At 44.8% G+C, this 23,504-nt stretch overlaps 1 long non-coding RNA gene across 2 annotated transcripts; it reads right to left on the bottom strand.

Moving 5' to 3' along the window:
• Positions 1-5,057: 5,057 nt before the first annotated feature.
• Positions 5,058-23,210, bottom strand: LOC107967029 (uncharacterized). Of its 2 annotated transcripts, XR_001707172.3 has the most exons (5): positions 23,073-23,210; positions 22,259-22,357; positions 10,690-10,788; positions 8,254-8,319; positions 5,058-6,835 (listed from the first exon to the last, which is right to left on the bottom strand). It is a non-coding gene; the product is annotated as an uncharacterized LOC107967029 (long non-coding RNA). The 2 variants fall into 2 exon arrangements; XR_001707171.3 differs by lacking the exon at positions 8,254-8,319 and having other exon boundaries at positions 22,259-22,361.
• Between the last annotated feature and the right edge of the window lie 294 nt (positions 23,211-23,504).

Below are 23,504 nucleotides of genomic sequence, written 5' to 3'. Positions count from 1 at the left end.
TACTCTCTACGGTTTCCTGGACATAACTGCATAGCCAGAGACTGCATTTTTCAGCCTGCATTGAGCTGAATGTGACCTATCTATATGATTATCACCAGTGAAATGTGAGTTTAAATAAAATTGCGGACCTTGGACTCTTTCTCCTGCAACCTGGCAGACAAATGTGTCCATGACCAAGGTTCAACTATGCAGATGAGGACAATATCCTAAGAAATGATCAAGCAATGGAATGGAAGAGAGGGAATTTGCTGAATAACTTTGTGGAATAGATCGGCCTAGCCAGCCTCTGGTGGTGGTGGTGGTGGGGTGGTGGTCGTGGTCATAGTGGCGGTGTTTTTGTTTATCTGTTTGTCAACTGACATATGCTTGCTTTGCCCAGTAGTCAGGAACATGGTTGAAACTGGTTGTGAACTACTTTATGGCCTAATACCCGTTCTATTTTTGCAAATGTTCTATGTGTACTTGAAAAGATGTGCATCAACCAGTTACTGGATAGAAAGTATTAACTACACCCATTGATTGGATTGTTCAAATTTCCATATTCTTTGTAAATTTTTATCTGCTTATCAATACTTAAATATGTTGAACTCTTCCACAATGAATTTTACATTTTCTCTGTTTACAGTAAGTTTAAAGCTATTGTATTAATTCAATGTAAGTTAGTAGCCTTTATAATTTCCTAGAAATTGAACCTATTATTTTAATGTAATGGGGGATCCAGTGTTTTTTGTTTTAAAGTATATGTTTTATATTAATATAGCTACCCCAGGTTTATTTAGTTAACCTTGATCAATAACCTTGGTCATTTTTTTCCCTTCTTTTACTTTCAATCTTTTTGTGTTCTTATGTTTTAGATATATCTCTTTTAAACAGCATATAGCTATATTTTTAATCCAATCTGGTACTCTGTAGTTTAATGGGTGACATTAGGTTTTTTATATTGGTTATGATTTTTTATTTTATTTTATTTTTTTGGTTTCTTACAAGAGCTTACTCTGAACTTTCTCTTTGCCTTGTATTCTGTGCTACCTCCTTCTCTTGCTTTTTAAATAATTGCTTTTTAATAGTCATTGTTGGTTTAACTTGTCATTTCTACATTTTTTAAGTTATACATTTAGTTTGTATTTTAGTTACTGCATTTGCTTTTTACCTTGTATGCTTAACATCATTACATGATATATTAAATCGTATATTAAATATTTCCCCTCAATAGTAAAAGAAGCAACACAAGAATGTTGAAATGTTTTAATTACAGTCACGTTTTTCCTGACTTACATGGTATTGTCATTGAGTATTGTAGGTCTATCCTTTTTAACCTCATAAACAGTCATGTGTTACTTAATGATGGGAATATATTCTGAAAAATGTGTCCTTAGGTGATTTTGTAGCTGTGGGAATATCATAGAATGTACTTACAACAACCTAGATTATATAGCCTACGACACACCTAGGCTATCTGGCATAGCCTATTGCTCCTAGGCTATAAACCTGTACAGAATGTTACTGTACTGAATACTGTAGGCAACTATGGCACAATGATAGCTATTTGTGTATGTAAATGTAGAAAAGGTACAATAAAAATACAGCATTATAATCTTATGGAACCACCTTCCTATATGCAGTTCATTGTTGACCAAATTGTTGCTCTGCAGCACATGACTATATTATACATTCTCATATTGCTATTGTTGTTGCTACTATTATATTTTCTATTGAGACAATGTCTGGTTTACATTTACCCACATGTTTACCAATTTCTTTATTTTTTATTGCACTTCTTATGAGATCATCATCTCTCTTTCTTAAGTTCATTTTTAGAAATTCTTTTAGTGAAGGTCAGCTTATTGTAAACTCACTTTTTGTTTATCTGAAATGTCTATTTTGTCCTCATCCTTGAAAGATAGTTCCTTTAACTAGTTATTATTTTTTGCAGAATATAATATTCTAATATTCTACATTAGAATTCTATATTAGAATATTATATTCTACTATATATAATATTCTACTATATTCTGGCTTCCATTACTATTGAGAACTTTGCTTTCAATATAATTGTATTCCTTTGGGGCTGATTGCCTTTTCTCTCTGGCTGCTTTTAAGATATTCTCTTTGCTGTTGGTTTTTCTGCATGCTTACTACAATATTATAGGTACAGATTTATCTGTTTAGTTTTGCCTTGTATATTTATGGCTCTGTATCTATAGATTTACACCTTTTCATCTGGAAAAATTCTGGAAATCTTATTCATTACTCCTTTGAATATTGACTCTCTGATTTCTTACTGTGCCTTCTCATTTTATTCTTCACATCACTTACCCTCCGTATTTTCCATTTCCCTGTATGAACTACATTCTCATAAATTTCTTCAGCTTTATCTTCCAGATCACTAACTCTCTATTCAATTGTCTCTAATATGCTGTTTTATTTACTACATTTTTAACAATGTTGTTTTCATTTCTAAAATTTTTAAGTTACTCATTTTTGTATGTTTGTCTATTTCTGACTGTTTCTCATTCCTTGTACATTTTTAGCTCCATATTTTCATTATCTCTTTAATATAGGACTATTTTAATATTAATAGCATGTTTATTATAAATCCAGTATTCCAAGCTTTTGAAGGTACAAATCTGTTTGTCATTCTGTTGGCTCTTGCCTATTCCATATGTGTTTGGTAATTTCTATTGTGAGCTCATTTTGAACTGATTTTATTTAAGAATCTTGTCAGAGGTTTTTTTTTCATAAATGATTGATATATGTCTGCTGTCAGCCATGGAGTTCTAGAAATCTGGATCCATTTTAGTTCCCTTCAAAGTCCCCCTGGTTAAAGTTGAAGTCTTGGACTCAGGTCTCTGACCTTGCCTTCCACACAGGGATTAATCTCTTTATCACAGCATTGACATTTTCCCTCAAGAACACTCTGCCTTTTACATGTGAATTTCAGTTTGCTGATCTCTTTTTTTTGGCCACATTTGGCCATGGAAACTTCTCTTACTTTCTAGGGAGCCCAGGAATGCATTAAGAATTCTGTTTGTTGTAATTAGTGCAGGATCCAGTGGGAGGGCTTTTCAGAGTTTATCGGCGCCTTACTGCCAGGCACAGAAATAGTACACAAAACTCTATACTTTAACTGAGCCCCTTTAATAGGAACAGGTCAGGACAGATCTGCCAGGGCATTTGGACCGTGAGGGCTGCGGACAAGGCAGGATCCTGGATGCCGAGGTGATTCAGATGTGGGTCTTCCTGAAGGGAGAGAGGCACTTCCTGGATGGGGTCAACATTGAGGGAAGGGTCAGATTGCAGGCTTGGATCAGATGGCCCTGAAGACGAAGGAGCAGAAGGTAGGACATGCCATGAGGGGTTTGCATCCCTGGAACTGGGCCAAGACAGTGGGGCTTCATGGCAATGGAGCTATTCTTCTTGGGGATCAGCTTTCTGCACAGTCCTGGGTGGAATACTTGGTTTACTGAGGCAGAGACCACCCAAACGAATGTGCTTCTATGGATATGGAAGAGACCAACTCAGTGTCTTTCTACTGGGCATTGCAGTAACCTGTGGGCATTCCAAGTCAGTGCATCAAGATTGCAGAAGAGAATGAGGTCAGCAGGGGCTGGAAGTCACACTAGACTTAATTCCTACACACCTTCGCACAAGCTGCTCCCTCTGCCTGGGATGACCTTTCCTCTATTTTTACTCTGATGGACTCCTAGATCTCCTTCAAGGTCCAGCTCAGTGGCAACTCTTCAGTGGAGACTTCTCTAATGGTCCCAGGGATTTGGTGGTTCTCTCTTCGGTGACCCACAGCACTTACTACATCCCTCTCTTATGGGACTTTTCACAATGACTACAATGTATCTTCTGCCCCTCCAACTTCATCCCTGGGCTCCTGGGCAGAACCACTCTTGCCTTCCCTCTTCTCTCCACAGGACTACTTATTTCTGCTTTTCATATTTGAGACTTGTGCATGGCTGTGTTGTGAACTCCAGCACCAAGGATGCTAGAGAGCCTTGCAGCCTGACCTGCAGCCGATGGATTCAGTGTCCTCAATCCAAATTCTCAAGGAAAACTTATGTTCTAGCCAGCTTGCCCCAAGAGCTGTCGTTTCTGGACCAGACACCAGAGAAAAGAGGGTGTTGTTAATCTGGCACTTAAATGGCAGTGCAGGACAGTATTGGGGGTGGCCTCAGAGCAGGGTGTGGTCAGGGAGGCCACAGCGGACATTCCTAGTTGACAGAGGCACCACATAAGAGCCAGGGCCCCACCCTAGAAGAGGACAGTGGAGCACAAAGCAACATTTCAGCTCTCTCCTTGGGCTTCCCGGGGCAGCCTACAGGACCCAGGAGCTGAGCAGCTGGCCTGAGTGGACCCAGGTCAGGGAGGAAAGCCTGCAGGTTCTGTGTTCAGCAGGGCTCCACCTTGGCCTCTCTGCAGCCCACCTGTACCCACCTTCTAGAGGCTAAGTTCTAGTTCTCTCAGAGAGCAGCTGTGCAGGCAGCACCATGACTTGTCACAGAAGCATGCCCCTGACACTGGCCATAGCCCAGGGCTGTCCTAATCCAGATGTGTCACCAATGTCCTGCTGAGCTACTGGCCTCAGAGCAGCTGAAGATGCTAATGCAGCCAGCTCTGACTCTGGGCCCTCATCCTGGAGCACTTGAGTCTCTTTAGATCCAACTCCTGCTTATTGGGAGCTGCCTGGGGCAGGCCATGCACTGCCTGATGTTTAGACACTCACCTGTGGTGTTTATGAGGGTGGTGGTCATTTCCATCATTCAGATGGGCAGACCGAAACCCAGGTGGGGAAGGGGTTGTCTGAGACCACAGAGCTCATAAGTGACAGCACTGTGATTTGGAGAGTCTCAGGCCCACAGGTTCTGCATTCGAGTCCCACACTGCCTCTGAAAGGTGAGAACCCGAGGCCTTCAAGCCTTGGCAATTACCCTTTTCAGCTCTTTTCTGTTCATTCATTAAAAAGAACATGTTTACTGAGCAAGGACTACATGCTAGACATAGGAATTGTGCAAGACACAAAGGTAAATCAAATGTGAATCTTGCTTTTACATTGCTCACAATCTATTATTTGCCAAGGTTACAAAGGAAATGCTGAAAATCCTTAAGACCCTTTGAGTAGACCCAAGCACTCATTCATATAGGACAAACCTGTTGTTTCTGCAGTGGCTCTGTAACAGCTCCGTGTTACCCATGGGCTCAAGTCCAGACTCCTTCCCGAGGCTCTCAGGCCCCCACCTCCCTGTCAAGCCTCTTCTTTGGTCACTCTCTCCCTTGTTTCAGCCATGCCACATGACTGTTTGTTCCCTGAAGGTGACTGCTCCTTCTCTGCTCTCTGCCTTAACACCTGCTATTTCCTGGAATGCTTTTCCTTCCTGATAACCCCCTCTGTCCTTGTGAAGAGCTCAGACATGCTCTCCTCTGTGAGGACACCACTGCTGTCACCTTCTAAAGACAGAAATCCACTCTCCCCTCTGATGCATCGCCACACCCTGCAAAGCAACTGCTGTGGGTGAAATGGTGGATTCCCAAAAGACACACCCACTCAGAACCTGTCAATGCAACCTTATTGTGAAAAGGGGTCTTGGTAGATAATATTAAGTTAAGGATCTTGAGTTTCAATCATCTTGGATTACGGTAGGCCCAAGATCCAATGAGAAAAGGCAGAAGGAGATTTAATAGACACGGAGGGGAAGGCCAGGTGAAGACGGAGACGGAGATGGAGATAGAGAGATCGCAGCGACCCGTCTACAAATCAGGGAATGCCAAGGATTGCTGATGGAAACCAGAAGCTAGGAGAGAGGCATGGAACTGATTGTTCCTCAGAGTTTCCAGAAGGAACCAGCCCTGCCAATGCCTTGATTTCAGACTTCTGGCCTCCAGAAGTGTGAGTGAATAAATTTCTTTTGTGTGAAACCACCAAGTTTGTGGCAATTTCTTAGGGCTGCCTTAGAAAATGAATAGAACATTGTCTGAACAGCACTGCACTCATTCATTCACAGACCTGTCCCATCTGCTGGGTTGTGAGCACATCTTTGTACCCAGCCCAGCAGTTCATGACACATACTTGGTGCTTAATAAAAGTTCACTGCACTGAATTGCCAAAGGAAATTTTTCTGTAAGAAGTAATTGAAAAGGGATCTGCTTCATGAAGTCAAACTTTGCCAAGTAATAAATGAAATGGCCTGTTAGCATTGGCCTATGGGGACGAACTAGATTTGGTGGGTCAATTAATAAATCATCAAATGCCTCTGGCCCTGAGTCCACATCCAGATAGATGAGTGATGCTTGCTTGCTCCTCATTAAAGGATTTTAAGAACAAAGTCCATTTGGGAAAAGGAGGAGGTGTGTCCTACAGAAGCCATTTTTCCATGGGCCACGTGCGTGTCAGCCATGGGATGGGTTTAAGTATTTACACAGAGAAGTGGTTCCTCAGGAGGCTGAGTCCTAGGGCAGTGGAGGTTTGTTACAGGCCTTGGGAGCTTGGGGGATGCCTGTAGTTCTGTCCCCAGCATCTTGTACATTTCTTCTGTTAAATGATCCTTGGAATTTTCTTTGGGAAATCATTTCTCCTCGGATTTCAGCTCTGTTGTTTGGATGGGGATAAAACTGACCCCAGCCTAAACTACTCATCACAATGCATTCCTGAGGCCATGGTGATTGGTTTAGGGGTGGGCACATGACTCACACAGGGCCAATGAGATGAAAGACACTTCTGATGAGAATTCTGGGACAAAGGTCTGCGCTTTTTCTCTTTGGCTATAAAGCTGGATGCTTCCAGGTCAGAGCTATTGCTCAGGTTGTCAACTGAGATGTCTGAAAAAAAGGGCTGAAAGACAGAAAAATGGGTTCTGATGAAATGGTTTGAGCTCCAGTCAAGCTGAAGCTAAAACTATCCCCCACCCCCTGCCCCCAGACTTTTAGCTTTGTGAGCCAGTTAATTCTCTTTTCTTATTGTAGTTTGGGTTGGGGTTTCTTACATGTGTAACCAACAGTTAGAGTTCTGACTCTCATAAGGGTGATATGGTGGGTCCAATTCTTAAAATATCTAGGCAAGTAAAATAGCTTCGTATGGCGACATGGTATGGGCTTTCTAGTTGGGGAGTCTTGAATTCAAATTCCAACTCTATCCAGCTGTGTGACCTTGAGGAAAATATTTAATTTTTCTGAGCCTTATAATTTCTTATCTATGAAACAGAGACAGTACCTGTCTTTGGGGTTTATGTATACTAGAGATAGCACATGCAAGTCACTTGGCATGGTAACTGGCCAAATTCACCTTCTGTACGTGGTTCCTTAAGAGGGGCATCACTCCTTTCTTTGCCCACTCTGACAATACCAATTATCCTCTGGACTTTTGGGTTGTCTTCTGTATTAGTCAGGGTTCTCCAGAGAGACAGAAGTAATATAATAGATGTACATATGAAAAGGAGTTTGTCACAGAGAATTGGCTCACATGATCACAATTCCCATGATAGGCCGTCTGCAAGCTGAGGAGGTAGGAAGTAAGTTGTGGCTCAGTCCGAGTCCAAAAACCTCAAAAGTAAGGAAGCTAACAGTGTAGCCTTTAGTCTGTGGCCAAAGGCCTGAGAGCCCCCAGCAAACTACTAGTATAAGTCCAAGAGTCCAAAGGCTGAAAAGCCTGGAGTCTAATGTCCAAGGGCAGGAAGTATCCAGTATAGGAGAAAGATGAAAGCCAGAAGACTCAGCAAGCCAGCTTATCCCACCTTCTTCTGTCTGCTTTGTTCTAGCTGCACTGGCAGCCGATTGGATGATGCCCACCTGCATTGAGGGAGCGTGGGTCATCCTCTCCCAATCCACTGACTCATATGTCCATCTCCTCTGGCAACACCCTCACAGACACACCCAGAAACAATAATTTACCAGTTATCTAGGCATCCTTCAATCCAATCAAGTAGACATCTAATATTAACCATCACATCCTCAGAGGCATTTCTACATTTTTTGATTTGAGACATAACAGATCATTTTTATTAGGTTGTTTACTTTTAATTATAAAGGCAATAAATGCTCATTGAAGAAAATAAGAAAATTTAGAAATGGGAAGAAATAAAAATCATCCTATGACTAACAGTTAATCACATTTGCTATATTTAATACTTAGGTTGTTTATAACACAAGTTTTTGGTTTGACAGAGGTTATACTTCCCACTTCCCTTGGTATGAAGTATTCAAAGGTTACTGAGGTGGTCATGAAGAAATCAGCATAAGAATTATGGAGCTTACTGAGAGGAAGAAAGGATGGAGAGGCTGACCATATTCCATTTTGAAGGCTTCTGGAGATGATACCAACTGAGATTATGGGGAGGAAGGGACACTGTATTAGATTCTGCTGCTAATTTCAGAGATCCAAATAAGCGATAGCTTAAAATAATAAAAAAGGAGGAGGAGGAAGAGAAAGTGTTATTTTGCTCTCAGGCAGTTTCACATGGCCTCACACAGATGTGCACTGCCCCTGTCCATGGCTGTGACAGCATCTTAGATGGATGGTTCTAGGGAGAGAAAAGGATGAAACAGTGGGCCTCTCAAGTGTGATTGGCACCAACTTGGGCCTGGTAAGCTATGCATGGCTGGTAAGGCATTTCTGCTCCTCTTAAGCAACTCCTAGCTCATGCCTCTCCATCTCTAGAATATGGTCCTCATTCTCATGATTCAAATGGCAACTAAAGCTTTACACAGCATATCTGCATTCCAGAAAACAAGATGGAGGAAGGGATAAATAAACAGGGCAAAGGGTATATCCCAGCTTACTTTTAAGAAAGGTTTAAGGAAGCTGTAACCCTTTTGCTTGCATCCCATTGGCCAGAACTTATCCTGCCTGCCCGCAGGGGAGTATGCGCGATGTAGTCTTTCTTCAGGATACTAAAATACAGAAGTTACATTACCATGGAGGAAAGGGGAACCCCACCAGGGCAAGGGGTGACTGATCTGTTGGCCATCGCTCCTCATTACAGCTAATACTGCCCTGGGGAAAGGTCATGGGGCACAGTGTGAGGCTGGCTCAGGAGCCTCTCTTGACCACCCAGCCCAGCCCTAAGAATTTTCTTTGGGATTAATCTCTCTGCTAGTGACAGTAAAGAGCCCAGGCCCAAGTTGGTGGCAATCATGATTGAGAGGCCCACTCTTTCATCCTTTCCTTTCCCTAGAACCATCTATCTAAGATGCTATCACAGCCATGGACAGGGGCAGCGTAGGTCTGCGTGAGGCCATGTGAAACTGCCTGTTTCTAATAACAACTCTGTGAGGCTGCAAACTGCCCTTGTTCTCTACTTCTTTCTCCTTGGATGGCCCTGGGGACAATGTTGGGGCAGGCAGTGATGGTTAGCAGAGTGATCTGGCCAAGGCTTCCCCTGAATGGGCTGCAAGTGAGTCTCTGGCTACTGAAAACACTGGTACACTAGCTCAAGATGACACACGGTGAGAAGGATGACAGGACTGAATTATATGTGTGAACATCCCTGGGAGTGCAATTCTTCCTGACCCAGGATAGGAAGTGAAGGACAATCTCACAGTGGCAAGATGGGAGTGTGGGTTATGTTAATGGGGTTATTAGGAGAAATGTAATGGTGTGAAGAACATACTGTGTATATATAAAAAAAAAACCATTTTCCAGCATAGTTCATGTATTGTTCTTTTACAATTTAATATATGCAAATGTTTTCTCTTACAATCTGAAAATAGTGAGTTTCCTTTAGGGGTCCATATCTTGTTTATCTTTCTTTATATATATATATTTTTAAATTATACTTTAAGTTCTAGGGTACATGTGCACAACGTGCAGGTTTGTTACATATGTATACATACATATAAGACAGATGCCTATTTCAGTGCCTGGCATATGGGAACTAATGAACATGTATTTATTGAACTGACCTGACATTGTCATCTAATCATCGCCTATATATCTCCCAGAATTTTTGTGCTATAATTTATTTAACCATTTCCCCTTTTTTAAGATGTTAGATTATGTATTATTTGTACAACATTTTGCTAATATAGAAAACACTATGAAGGACATTTTTGTACAAAAGCTTTCTATCTTTAAGATGATTTTATTTGTGTAGATTAACAAGAGGAGGATTCCCAGGCCAACGCATAGATGAAACAAACTTTCTCAGAGCTACCTGGATCTTAGGAGGAAAGACCAATGGGAGGAAGGAAGGGGAGGAAGAATTTTCCTAATGGAACTTAATTTTTACCATGAAGAGAGAGAGAGAAAGAGATTCGGAGTAACCTAATGACAGCCTCATACTCTGCATCACCTAAAAATATTATCCTCTTAATTTTATGAGAAATAAGATTACATCAAACATATACTTAGAGCATTGGCAGGGTTTGTTTTTTTGCCACACCTATAAGCTTGTTCTTGGTGCACTAGCGTGGTGTGGAGAAGAGACTGAGCTGAGCGCTAGCTCTCAAGTGTGATTCTCTCCCTGCTTGGCAAAGGGCAGGGTGTGCACATGCAAATAGAATCAAATTAGTGTCTAATGACTCCTACAAGACAAACTCTCTGAGGAAACTCTTAAGCTGGGCATGGGGTTGCTTTGTCATTCACTGGTTTTGGCCTTGTACTCTGGTTCAGCTTGATGGATGGAAGATCCCAGAATGTCTGCCTTTGAGTAATCTGTAGTTGGCTGAATACCCAGAGGATGGAGCTCTCACCGTGTTGCTTAGTAATCTCTCTTCCTAGCTCTGTGATGTACTTCAGTCATCAGGTCTCATCTGATTAATTTCCGAGTCACAATTCATTGTCCCTTCTGCCTGGAGACAAGTAAAAGCAGTGTGGGTTCCACATGAAACCATGAAACCATGAAGGCTCTTTTTTTTTTTAAAATAAGGCAGGGCCTCACTCTGTCACCCAAGCTAGAGTGGAATGGCACATTCTCGGCTCACTGCAACCTCCACCTCCTGGGTTCAAGGGATTCTCCCACCTCAGCCTCCTGAGTAGCTGGGACTACAGACGTGTGTCACCACACCCAGCTAATTTTTGTACTTTTAATAGAGATGGGGTTTCACCATGTTGGCCAGGCTAGTCTCAAACTCCTGACCTCAAGTGACCCACCCGCCTCGGCCTCCCAAAGTTTGGAATTATAGGCGTGAGCCACCGTGCCCAGCCTCAACCACAAAGGTCTTCTGAAGCAACATTGAATCCACTGCATTCAGTGGGTCAGAGGAGGCTTTAGAAATGTCTCACTGCCAGGGACTCAGGGCTCATGCTTACTCTGCAAAAACTTGAACCTATCTTGAACAATGGGCTTTTCCCCAGTCCCTACCCACCCACATTCACTTATTAATCAACGATTTAATACGATGTCCCAGGCAGTGTGCTAGGCTGGACAGAAGGGTTTTGAGAATCAGTGATTAATCCAACATCATTAAGTACCTACTCCCAGCTGGGTGCTGGAGGAATAAAGAGGAAGAAGACCGATAATTTGCCTTCAAGCTCTGACAACCTGGCAGAGGAGCAAACATGAGAATATAAAAGAACACTTGGGTATTCTCAGACCTCTGATGATGGAATGGACCCAGGATAACCCACAGGAAGGGTAGCTGTTTAAGTCTTGGGATGGTGGAGGAGAGGGGTTAAGAGGGCTCCATCAAGAAAAGGATACTCAAGTTGGGTCTTTTTTTTTTTTTTTTTTTGAGATGGAGTTTTGCTCTGTCGCCTAGGCTGGAGTGCATTGGCACGATGTCGGCTCACTGCAAGCTCTGCCTCCCGGGTTCACACCATTCTCCTGCCTCAGCCTCCGGAGTAGCTGGGACTACAGGCGCCCGCCACCACGCCTGGCTAATTTTTCCTATTTTTTCGTAGAGACGGGGTTTCACCATGTTAGCCAGGATGGTCTCGACCTCCTGACCTCGTGATCTGCCCGCCTTGACCTCCCAAAGTGCTGGGATTACAGGCGTGAGCCACTGCACCCGGCTGTCAAGTTGGGTCTTGAAGGAGGAGCTGGTGTTTATTGCATGGATGGGTAGGAGGAAGAGGAGGGAATTGAATGGCAGAGTGAGCAGCCTAGGTGAGTTTTGCAGCATTTGTGGGGTGTGGGAGTGACGCAGATAGGGTACGAGGAAAGAAAAGAAAGGAGGGGGGGATGCTGGGAAGACTGAAGAGGGTCTTCTGGGCCAGACTAGGAATTGGGAGAGGCAGGAGCAGTAGGAATGAGACTTGGCCTCCCTCGCCTATGTTCTGAGTCAGTGGAAGCTTTGTAGCACCTTGTTAAGCTCTCACAAAGAGGAGTTGTGATATGAAGGGGTCCCCTAGAGCCACTGATGCCAGCTCAGGGAAACCAGGAGGCTGGGTTCCTGGCTTTGGACATGACGGCTGCAAAAGGACTTTGGGGCTGTGAGGTCAGCTGGTACGGCAGGGGCAAGGGGCAGTTCTTGTGGTCTGAGGGACTAATGGGGTGTCCAGGGAGCTGTAGGTAAGTCCAGGAATGGAAGTCTGTGGGGTCTTCTGCTTTGCAGAAGCCAAGACAAGCCCACAAAAGGAATAATCCCATCCCCATCAGCCTCACCCCACCTGGCCAGCCTTTTGGATTTAAAGGGCCCCTGCCAGTGCCTGACTGAGCTCCTTCACTCTAGCAGGTACTATTAAATGTGGACTTTGGACCTGGGTTTGAATTCTAGTACTATGGCCTCAGTCTTCTCATCTATAAAATGGGAATAGCATTAATATCAGTTTCAAAGTGCTGTGATAATTAAGTGGTTAAATGATAGGTGCCTGGAAGACTCTGAGGGTCCTGGTCTCAGAGGGGTGGGCAGAAGGCTGGAAGCAAAGATGACTGCCTAGGAGTCAGCAACAGCCACATCCCTTTGCCTGCCCCATCCGCCCTCGAGGGCCAGCCTGTGAGGAGCTGGCAGTGCCAGGGCCGTAAGTGCTGCGGGCTGTGCTGATTGAACGGCCTCCTTCACTAATCAGGCTATTGCTGTGGAGTGCAGTAGCGGGGCCTGGAATGCACTCTGCTAATCAGTGTGCATTCTTAACTGTTGCAGTTGAATATTTTAACTAGAGCTCTCCTCCCTTGGGCTGATTGAGGCACAATCCCTGTCTGCCTGGGATAGGGGTTGCCAGGGCAGAGGGCCAGGAAGCAGAAGAGACAGACTTGTGTTTGAGGATTCTAGGCAGGAAAGTGAGTTCCAGATGAGTAATGCATTCACCTATTTCCTTTTAACTCAGACATCCAAGTGGCCAGTCACTCTGTGTGGGTCTATTACCTGCGGGTAGGTAGCTAGTTATCTATCCATCCAACTACCCACCCATTCATTCATCCACCCATCCATCCATCCACCCACCCATCCATCCATCCACCCATCCATCCATCCACCCACCCACCCACCCATCCATCCACCCACCCACCCACCCATCCATCCACCCTCCCATCCAGCTATCCATCCACCCACCCATCCATCCATCTATTTATTTTCCTCCCTCCCTCCATTCCTTCCTTTCTTCCATTCTCCAGGTTCTTGTGGCCCCTCTTTCCTTTACCATTCAAATATGATGCCAGAGCCTTCACCCTGCCTGACCAGAGGGCATCTCAGCCCCACCTGAATTTTCTGAAGCTTTCTGGGGAGTGTTGACCTGCAGCCACTGCTGCTCGACACCTCTGTCTGTGAGCTATAGGCCTGGGCTTCTTCCGCATGCTCTATCGCTGTCCCTGCTTCTGTGGACCCTTCCCTTTTCTCCCCGTGTTTGCCCCAAGTATGGACACAGGAGCTCCCTTTACTCTCCAAGTCTCCAGTGACACAAAGTTGTCATGAGTCATGGATTATATTGAGGATATTCTAAGAGAATGGCAACACAGAGAAGGAAAACTTAAAATTACACCTTTTATGACAAAGTTCCCAAGGCCTACTATTTATGGCCCATCACAAGGAGCCCTTTCACCTCCTTCTCCAGGTCCTAATGGCCTCCATCTCCAGGCAGGGGCCAAGGAGGGGCACTGATGCTTCCACTCAACTTAGGTTCTTCTCTCATCTGGGCCCAAAGCCATGGAACTTCTACCTTCCTACTCATCAGGAAGAAGAAAACAGAACAAAAATGAAAAACTGCCACTCTTTTAATATTAAAAAAAAAATTAATGGCAGGGCACAGTGGCTCATGCCTGTAATCCCAGCACTTTGGGAGTCTGAGGTGGGCAAATCACTTAAGGTCAGGAGTTCAAGACCAGTCTGGCCAACATGGTGAAACCCTGTCTCTACTAAAAGTACAAAAATTAGCTGGGTATGGTGGTGGGCACCTGTAATCCCAGCTACTCAGGAGGCTGAGGCAGGAGAATGGCTTGAACCCAGCAGATGGAGGTTGCAGTGAGCCAAGATCACGCCACTGCACTCCAGCCTGGGTTACATGAGGGAGACGCTGTCTCAAAATACATACATACATACATACATACATACATACAATTAAGGTACAAATACATACACGCCCTTATTCATAGGGCAGACTCTTAAGTTTGGCCCTGAATTTCCTTAACATGCACTTTTAGAGTAAGCCTGCAGCCTTGCCTTTATAAAACTGAGAGGCCAGTTATAGTTTTCTTTCTCCCAAGAAAAGAGAAGTCTTTCCCCAAGAAGAATTTCCCAAGTCTCTCTAGTTTACAAAACTGACTGGATCTTCTTGCTTTTATCCTGGTATATACTCATGCTTTTATGTGTACTCCAATGTAGTCATCTTTTATTTTTTAATTTAGACAAACAGTTGTTTATTGTGTACCTTTTAAGGCCCAGGCTCTGAGCTGGACACTGACGATACAGCTGTAAATAAAACAGACGCCTGTGTCTTTCTGGTGCTAACAGTAGAGTGGAAGAGGAGATAAAAAATGAATGTATAATACACAATCAACAGAAATAAGTGCTAGAAGGGGAAAAGACATCTGAGCAGGCTTCTATATACCTATTTATTTATTCATTTGTCTATTTTTGTTCATTCATTCCTCCCTCCAGTCATCAGCAAATACTGACTGAACACTTGCAATCTGTCTGACACTATGCCAGGCGCTGGAGACCAAAATATAAAAATCGCCTTGACCATTTATTCAAGGTACATACAGCTTGGTAGGTGGAAGGAAACAGATACATAGTTAACAATAGTGCAGGGAAGCTGAAACTAGAACAGAAAGATGGTTGTCAATCAGTGGAAACTACAGGACAAAATAGCCACTGTGTTTGGAAATCTAGAGAAAGGCTTCCTGGAGGAGGGGTCATTTGATCAGGACCTGAAGGATGGATAGGAGTTTGCCAGGTGAAGAGGAAGGTACTGGCATTGCAGAATGACAGAAGAGCAAGCAGTGAGATCTGGGGGCTAAATAGAATGGGGTGGAGTTGCTAGTGGCCAGAGAGTGTGTGCAGGGAAGAGGGGAAGTGGCAGATGAGGCTGGCAGTTTTCCAGGCTCTTAGAAAACTCCCCTGGAGAAGAGCTTGACAGCTACACCTGCAAAAGAGGTATCAGAAAGGGGCCAGAGCTGTAGAAGACATCAGGCAGGAGAGGAGAAGGCTGGCTTTATGGGGAGGAAGAATGGAACAATTTTGGCGGCATTTGGAGGCCCCCAACCTCTGTACTTGATACCTGCTGGGGTGTGTTTGGCTTCTATATGAGAAGCCTGTTGCTGCAGAGTAAATTCTCCCTGGTTGCCTGCACTTACCTCCCAGTGTGTTAATGAGTGCAGAGCTTCAGGAGATGCCAGAGCCTGTTATTTAGTATTTGTCAAGTGGAGCTGCAAGGCTAGGTGGAGGCACTGTCAGTTAAGAGACAAGGATGCTCCCGCCAGGCCTGGCACCTGGCTCTGCTAGACCAGCCATAAGCCTGGGGAAGAGAGAACTCAGTGAAGAGAGGAGGCAAGGAGCTCTGTTTAAGAGGAAAGTGAACATGTGGACTGAAGACCAGGGAAGGAAGTGTTCTGAATATGGCAAATTGGTTCCCAGGATTCTTGGGAACACCCAGGGGAGTAGCTTCTGTGGCAAGATGGTAGTGTGAAGTATTAACCTTTGCATTTTGACCCTAGGACCTTCCCTCTTCTGGGTGGCTAGACATGAAAGAATGCTTCCTAGGCATTTTTTTTCCACCTGAAAAGAGATTAAAGCAAAGCAAAACAAAAATTTTCCTTGCGCTGGAAAAGAAACAGCTGGAGCACATACTAGAGTAGCATCTAGGCTGCTGAAACAAAGAGGGTTAAAAATAAAGTGTCATTAAAAAGATGGAGGTTATCTTATTCTAACTTAACAATCATCAAGTGAGCATCACCATCCAGGTCAGCAGGTGGTTCTACTCCACAAGAACTCTCAGGGACCTAGGTTCCCTCCATCCTGATGCCCCACCATCCCTTAGAATGATAACCCATAGGGCCAAAAGTGGATTACAAACACATCCATGTTCTAGCTAAAGGGAAGAGGAAGAGTGCATTGGTAGATTATATATTATTTAACAAATTTTAACTTCCTTTTGGTTCAGCTTAACAGGTTGGGTAAACTTCCCTGCTCTAGCTCTACATCTAGGCCCGAAGAGGTATCATGAGTTTCTGTTTGATCCTTTGGAAGCTTCTGACCTCAGACATGAGCAAAACCTGCCCAAGGTAGCTGCTATTTCTGGAGCTGTGGTGCTAGAATGAAACATGTGGAACTGACCTGAACTCAACCCCTAACCAGAAACATAGCAGCTACTCAAAAGCCTGCAGACCTGTGAATAAGAAATAGATACTTTTGTTTATTTGCTTCTGAGTTTTGAGTGATTTTATGCAGTATTATTACAGCAAAAGCTGATTGATACAAAGTACAAACTGAGGGCAAGCAATTTTCATTTAAGCAAGCATGAGTGAAAAAATAATTTTCTTTCATATTTTACTAATCATATGACCACAAATAGCTGCAAGGGAGGTTGAAAAATAGAGTCTGTAGTTCAACAATCATATGCCCAGTTTAAGAGAAGATAATATAGATGGATGGCAAATACACATATGAATTAAACCTGCAATGAGATGTTACTACTCTACCACTAGGATGGCTAAAATTAAAAAGGCTGTTCGCTCCATGTGTTGGTGAGAATATAAAGCAACTAGAATTCTCATACACCACTTGTGGGAATGTAAAATGTATAGCCATTTAAAACAGTATCTTGGCAGTTTCTTTCAAGGATAAACATACAGCTACTGCATGATCCAGACAATCTAATTCTACATATTTACCCAAGAGAAGGAAGCATATGTCTACTTGTATATACATATAGCAACTTCATTTGTAATAGCCCTGCCTTAGTCCATTTGGACTGCTACAGCAAAATATACTAAACTGAGTGGCTTACAAATGACAGAAATTTATTTCTCACAGCTCTGGAGGCTGGGAAGTCCAAGATCAAGGCACCAGCAGCTTCAGTGTCTGGTGTGGGCTCTCTGGGTCTGTGAAGACAGACCACACTTCTTGTTCCATCCTCACATGGTGGAAGGGGGTGAACGTTGTGTATCCTTATATAAGGGTACTAATCCCATTCATGATGGTGGAGCTTTCATAACCTAATCCCTTGCTAAAGGTCCCATCTCTTAATACTATTGCATTGGGGATTAAGTTTCAACATTTGAATTTGAACATTCAAACCATAGCAAGCTCCAAACTGGAAATAATTCAAGTTTTCCTTCAACAAGTGAATGAATAAAGCAAATTATGGTATATTCACATAATGGAATACTACTCCATGATAAAGAAGAATGAACTGTTGGTATACGCAACAAGAGGGACGAACTTCAAAATAATTATGGTGAGTGTACCAAAAAGAGTACATATTGCATTATTCCAATTATATAAGATGTTAGAAAATTCAATCCAATGTCTAGTAACAAAAAAGCATATTAGTGACTTCCTGGGCATGAGGGAGGCTGAGGAGAAGGGAAGAACTACAAAAGGGCAGAAAGAAACTTCTGGAGTGATGGCTATGATCACTGTTTTGATTGTGGTAGTAGTTTCATGGGTGTGTCCATGCATCCAGCTCATCAAATTGTGTACTTTATTGTATATGTGCAGATTGTTGTATGTAATTAATACTTCAATAAAGTTGTAAAACAAAACAAACAAAAAGCTCTTTGTATGAAAGGAGAGGAGAGTGGATTTTGGCAGACAATGGACATTCTACCAAACAGGGGAGAGGAGGTATTTGGATGCTGTTGAAGGGGATTTCTGAAAATAATCTGGGGTCCTCCACGGGGCCAATTCTTCCCCTTTCAGACAGGGTTAGATATCAGAGAGTAGGAGAGAGCTATGCCCCATCCTGCATAGATCCCTTGGAGGCAGAAGCTGTATTCCACTTATTCCAGAGAAGCAAGAGCAAAGATGACATACCCCACTAGGAAAGAGGACAGTGATCGCAGCCACCAAGAGCTTGAGACAGCCTCTCTGTCTTCTCCTGCCCCACTATGACTAGAAAACAAGCAGGTCTGTAACAGCTCCAAAAGGGTATCTTAATTGAGGTCCTCCAAGAAGTAGATGCCAATATAAGAGGCAGTAGTGAACTGTACCCTGAACCCTCATTTCCCTGGAGCCTAAGCTCACAGCATTCAGCTTTAGAGTTTGGGGGCGGGTGCTCAGATGGATGGAGCAAGAAGAGGAGGCTCACCTGTGTTGTGCACTAGTGTCAAGACTCTTAACATTTAATTAGGGTCCCTCTTATGCTGAGGCAGACAGAGAAAGGCTTGCCAGACCTGTTTCTTTACTCCTATTGTGGGCAAGGTGCTCCGCCATACCCCTTGATTCTAGGTCACTTGCTTTGGCCAATGGTATGAGAACAAATGTGATGCCTGCAGAAGCTTCACAAGCTCTGTGCACTAGGGCTTGCTCTCTTGCCACCTTGCTCCTTGCTCTTTTATAGTCTCATGAGAACATGCCCAGATTAACCTGCTGGAGGGACATGAGAGACGGGAAGAGTAGACCACAGTCATTCCAGCTGAGGGGTAGACCAGTCAGGTCCCTGCAAATCACTAACTCACTGCAGATGCGTAAGTGAAGTCAGCCCAAATCATCCCAGTCTGACCAAGATCTTCAAAAATGTCTAGCCAACCCACAGTTTGATAAGAAATAATAGATGGGTGTTGTTTTAGGTCACTACATTTTGGGGTGGTTTGTTACAAACCATAGTTAACTGTCACGGTGTCCAAACTTCTGGGCCACACCCCTGTCTTGATTCATCCACTCAACTGTCAATACAGTCGTCCTCCTTTATCCTCGGGTGATGCGTTCCAAGACCACAGTGGATGCTTGAAACCAAAGACAGTTCCAAACCCTGTATGTATATAGAGATTGTCCCTAACTTACGATTGTTCAACTTAGGATTTTTTAACTTGACCATAGTGTGAAAGTGATATACAGTCAGTAGAAACTGTAACCCCATCTTAAGTAGAGGAGCATCTGTTTTATTTTTTTCCCACACATACATACATATCTATGATGAAGTTTAATTTCTAAATTAGGACCAGTTAGAAATGAACAATAACTAGTAATACAATGGAAAAATTATAATATATTGTGATAAAATTATGTGAATATGCTCTCTGTCTCTCTTAAAATTCTTATTGTATTGTACGCACCTATTTTCAGACCATGGTTGACCATGAATAACTGAAACTTTGGATAGCAAAACTGGAGATAAGACAAGACTACTGTACTTATTCTAAACAATGCTGTCCCTTGTCTTGGCCTGGTCCTGAACTTCTGAACAGCAGGGACCAGAAAAGACCTGGCCCCACTTGCACCCCTCTTCCTCCTCTCGGTTAAGGTGGGAAGAGGGGTGCCCCACTCCAAAGGAAGCCAGCATCATGAAGAAGCAGGGAAGTGGCAGGGACGCGATTCCACTCAGGGAAACGAGAAGCTTGATTACTACTCAACATTTGCAGTACCCAGATACTCTAATTAAGAGAAAAGGTCAATAGGTTAAATAAGTAACTTAATCAGAAAATTATGCAAAGTGCCACAAATCAAACATATTACACAGCCCTTGAGATCGATACAGTATGCAAATCGATCACCCAAGATCAGGACAATTCAGAAACTGGAAGGTACAACTCAGTCAAGGGGGTTCAGGAAACCCAGACTGAGCTGGAGAATGCTGGGGGCCTGGCACTAGAAATAGGCGGCAGACACCAACACTCCTGGGGAGCACGAGCAGCAAGGGAGGTGCAGTCTCTTCTCAGGCTCCAGAAGAGTCCAAGGGCCATGAGTTTCTCATCTGTAGAAGGGGGACTGCAATATAGTGCACAGTATGGGTCAGGGCCTATGGGCCTAGCTTGAGTCCCACCTCTGCCTCTGCCTAACTGTGTGGTTTGGGGCAAGCCACTTAACCTTCTTCTGGTCTTCATTCATACAACAGAGACACACATTCCAGCCTTTCAAGTTATAGTGTGTGTGTGTGTGTGTGTGTGTGTGTATGTGTGTGTGAGAGAGAGAGAAGGAGCGAGAGAGACAGGGAGAGAGCTAGGAGTATGTGGGTTTGCGGCCATGGGTCCAGTGAGGATCCCTTCCTCTCTGCCACTTGCCTTTCTTCTCACAAAGCCCTGCAGCTAGAACACTTGATCAGTGCCCTTTAAATTTAGGACAGTGGCTTTCCACTGAGGGTGGTATTTGGCATATCTGGAGATATTTTGGGTGTTATAATCAGTGGGGTGGGGGTGTGCTACTGACATCTAGTGGGTAGAGGCCAGGGATGCTCCTCTACAATCTGTAATGTACAGGGCAGCTCCCACAACAAATAATTGGCCAGCCCAAAATGTCAGAGGTGCTGAGGTTGAGAAATTCTGAGTTAGGAGCATTGGATAGCTTGTGAGCAAAAGAGAAGGGTGGCTGAGGCAGCCAGAGCATAAAAGGTGGTAGGAGCCCTCTGCAGTGATCACAGAAGCTACAGACACTGCCTGTCAGGGCTTCAGGAACCCCTGAGGGACCCCTAACTTGTGCTGACCTTCAGTGGAACTTCTCGGGAGACCCAGTGAGAGGAAAAAGCACACTCAAAGAAGAGAGAGTTTGCTCACCGCAGTACTGCCTGCTGGGGCACAAGACGGCGTTTCCTGGCCTAGAGACTCAGGCCTGGCCTGGCCCCAGTAAGGGCGAGGCCACAGCAGGGAGACTGCCCTGGTCTGGCATTCCCTTGCAGCCTGAAGGAATGTTGGTATAAATGGACCCTTATTTGGGCTTGTTTTCATCCCCCAGGAGTGGTGCAGCTGCCTGTCATTTCCCAGGCTTTCCTGCTGCTCAAGGGAGGGCAGTGGAACCTTGGGGACCATCCTAGGCCTGGTGTGGAGGGAAGAGCACCTGCCCTTCACCTGGGCTATAGAGGGGAAGGTCTTGGGGCCCTGTCACTCTGCAGGGGCCTGTGCTGCTGCTAGGGGTCTGTGGAAAGGAAGACGTGGGTGTTTGCCTCTGAAACTTCCTCTGGGCACTCAGGTCCCCTGAGGGGGTTTTCCACCTGGGGGTGGAGGGTTGAGCTAGGAGTCCCTGTGGGACCTTGAGAGGACAGAAAGCTGGAGGAGACCAATTAAGGTTTCTTTGGGGCAGAAGGCAGGGTACATGCTGGGCACAGAGTCTGTGGGGCGGGGAGGGCAGTTCTCTTCCTCCCAAGGAAGCTGCCAGTGTCTTGAGTTTCATCCTGTCAGGTCTTGAGACCCAGGGCCTCTGAGGTCAGAGGATGTCACTGAAGACTGAGGCCATGCCTCATGCCATGCGGTTCAGGGCTGGAGAAAAGAGCAAAAGGGATGGTCAGGGCCCGTCAGGCATCTGTCCCTTTGTCTCCTTTCTCAGGACTGTCAGCAGTCATCTCAGGCATGGAAACTTCCCTTTCCTAGTTCTCCAGTCACATACAATTGGAGCCATCATGAAGTCCTCCCTAGTTGAGCATTGGGAGAAACTAAGGCCCATAAATGTTTAAGGTCTTGACCAAGGCCATACAGTGAATTAATGGCAGAGCCAAAAATGGACCCTGGGTCTCCTGACATGAGTTTAACACCAGAGTGTGGCAATTTCATGGCTGTCCCTGCTCATGAAAAACACCCTTCCAGAAAGGCCTGTATTCGTTATCTACTGCAGTGTGACTAATTACCCCAAGCATGTATTATCATCACACAGTTTCTGTGGGTCAGGAAGCCAGGCACAGCTTAGCTGTGTCCTCCCAAGGTTTCGAGTTCTCTCACAAGGATGCTGTCAGGGTATCAGCCAGGGCTGCAGTCATCGTCAACCTGACTCTAGGGAATCTGCTTCAGAGCTCACTCACATGGCTGTTGACAGATCTTAGGTCCTCACTGGCTGCTGGCCAGAGACATCAGTTCCTTGCCAAGAGGCCCTCTCCAGAGGAAATCTTGCAACATGGCATCTGGCTTCCCTCAGAGAGAGAGGTGGAGAGAGTGAGATCAAGTAAGACAGGGTGAGCAAGATAGAAGTAGAATCTTTGGGTAACCTAATCTTGGAGTGACAGTCCGTCATTTTTGCCATGTTCTGTCTGTTAGAAGTGAGTCTCTAGGTCCAGCCCACACTCGAGGGGAGGGGATTACTAAGGCACAGATTCCAGGAGGCAGTGATCACTAGGGGCCTTTATAGAGCCTGCCTGCCACAGACATCAACCCAGCAGTGGAAAAGGAGGCCCATGGCCTGGGGTGTGCCTTTGGCTTCTCCCCTTCTTGAAATAGTTCATTCACTTCCAGACTCTTAGGGGAAATCCCAATAAAGAAGACGATTTAAAGGGAGCTGGAGTGGGAGAAGATTCCCTTCTTCCCTCCATGGCTCCAACTTCACGTCCAAAATCTCAGCCTAGATGAAGTCCAAGTTTCTTTCTAGTTGTACCACTTTGATTTAAACTCATCAAACACAGGCAAAAGCATTTGGTTGTGGGTCAGAAATGTCAGGTTCTAGTCCTAGTTTTAGGAATTCTAGGAGTCACTTTGTTCACAAATTTTCTCCTCTATACAAGCAGGAGCCCAAGCTAGGGGATTTCTGACTGCAGGTTCTCCTGTGCTGAAACTTTCTCCTACTCAACGGACAGAAAACTCCCACATGCCTGCCTTCCCTCTGCCCTTCATGGAATTTCACACCTGGAAGAAGCCTGTGTGCAGGGGAGGGGTTGTTGAATTCCTTAAGGTGTCTGGAAAAAGAGAGAGAGGGAGCCAAAGAGGAAGAGGAGAGGGAGCATTAGCAGCCCCGGCGCTTCACCAACATGGCGCCCGGCAACTGCCGGAACTAGTCACAGCGCCTAGGTCCCCAGGAAGTCAGGGAGGGACCATGGCAGGAGTGAGGCAGCCTGGACAGTTATAAGTGGATGGCCCATTTGGGAGCCTGGGCCTCTGTCCCTGATGGGGGCCTTACAGAAGGCAGAGGGCTGTCCAAAATGACCACCTCCCGGGATCTGGTTCTTTGAGCCACTCTTCCGACCTCTGCCTCTGCCCAGTGTGAGCCTTTCCTGCTCTAATTCCTCACCCACACTTTGCCCTGCACTCACCCTTGGCCTCGGGGCTCCACACCAGCCC

This window comes from Pan troglodytes, chromosome 9, assembly GCF_028858775.2.
Source record: "Pan troglodytes isolate AG18354 chromosome 9, NHGRI_mPanTro3-v2.0_pri, whole genome shotgun sequence".
Taxonomy (NCBI): Eukaryota; Metazoa; Chordata; class Mammalia; order Primates; family Hominidae; genus Pan; species Pan troglodytes.
The sequence above is the reverse complement of the archived record's forward strand: the minus strand, read 5'-3'. Positions and strand labels throughout refer to the sequence as shown.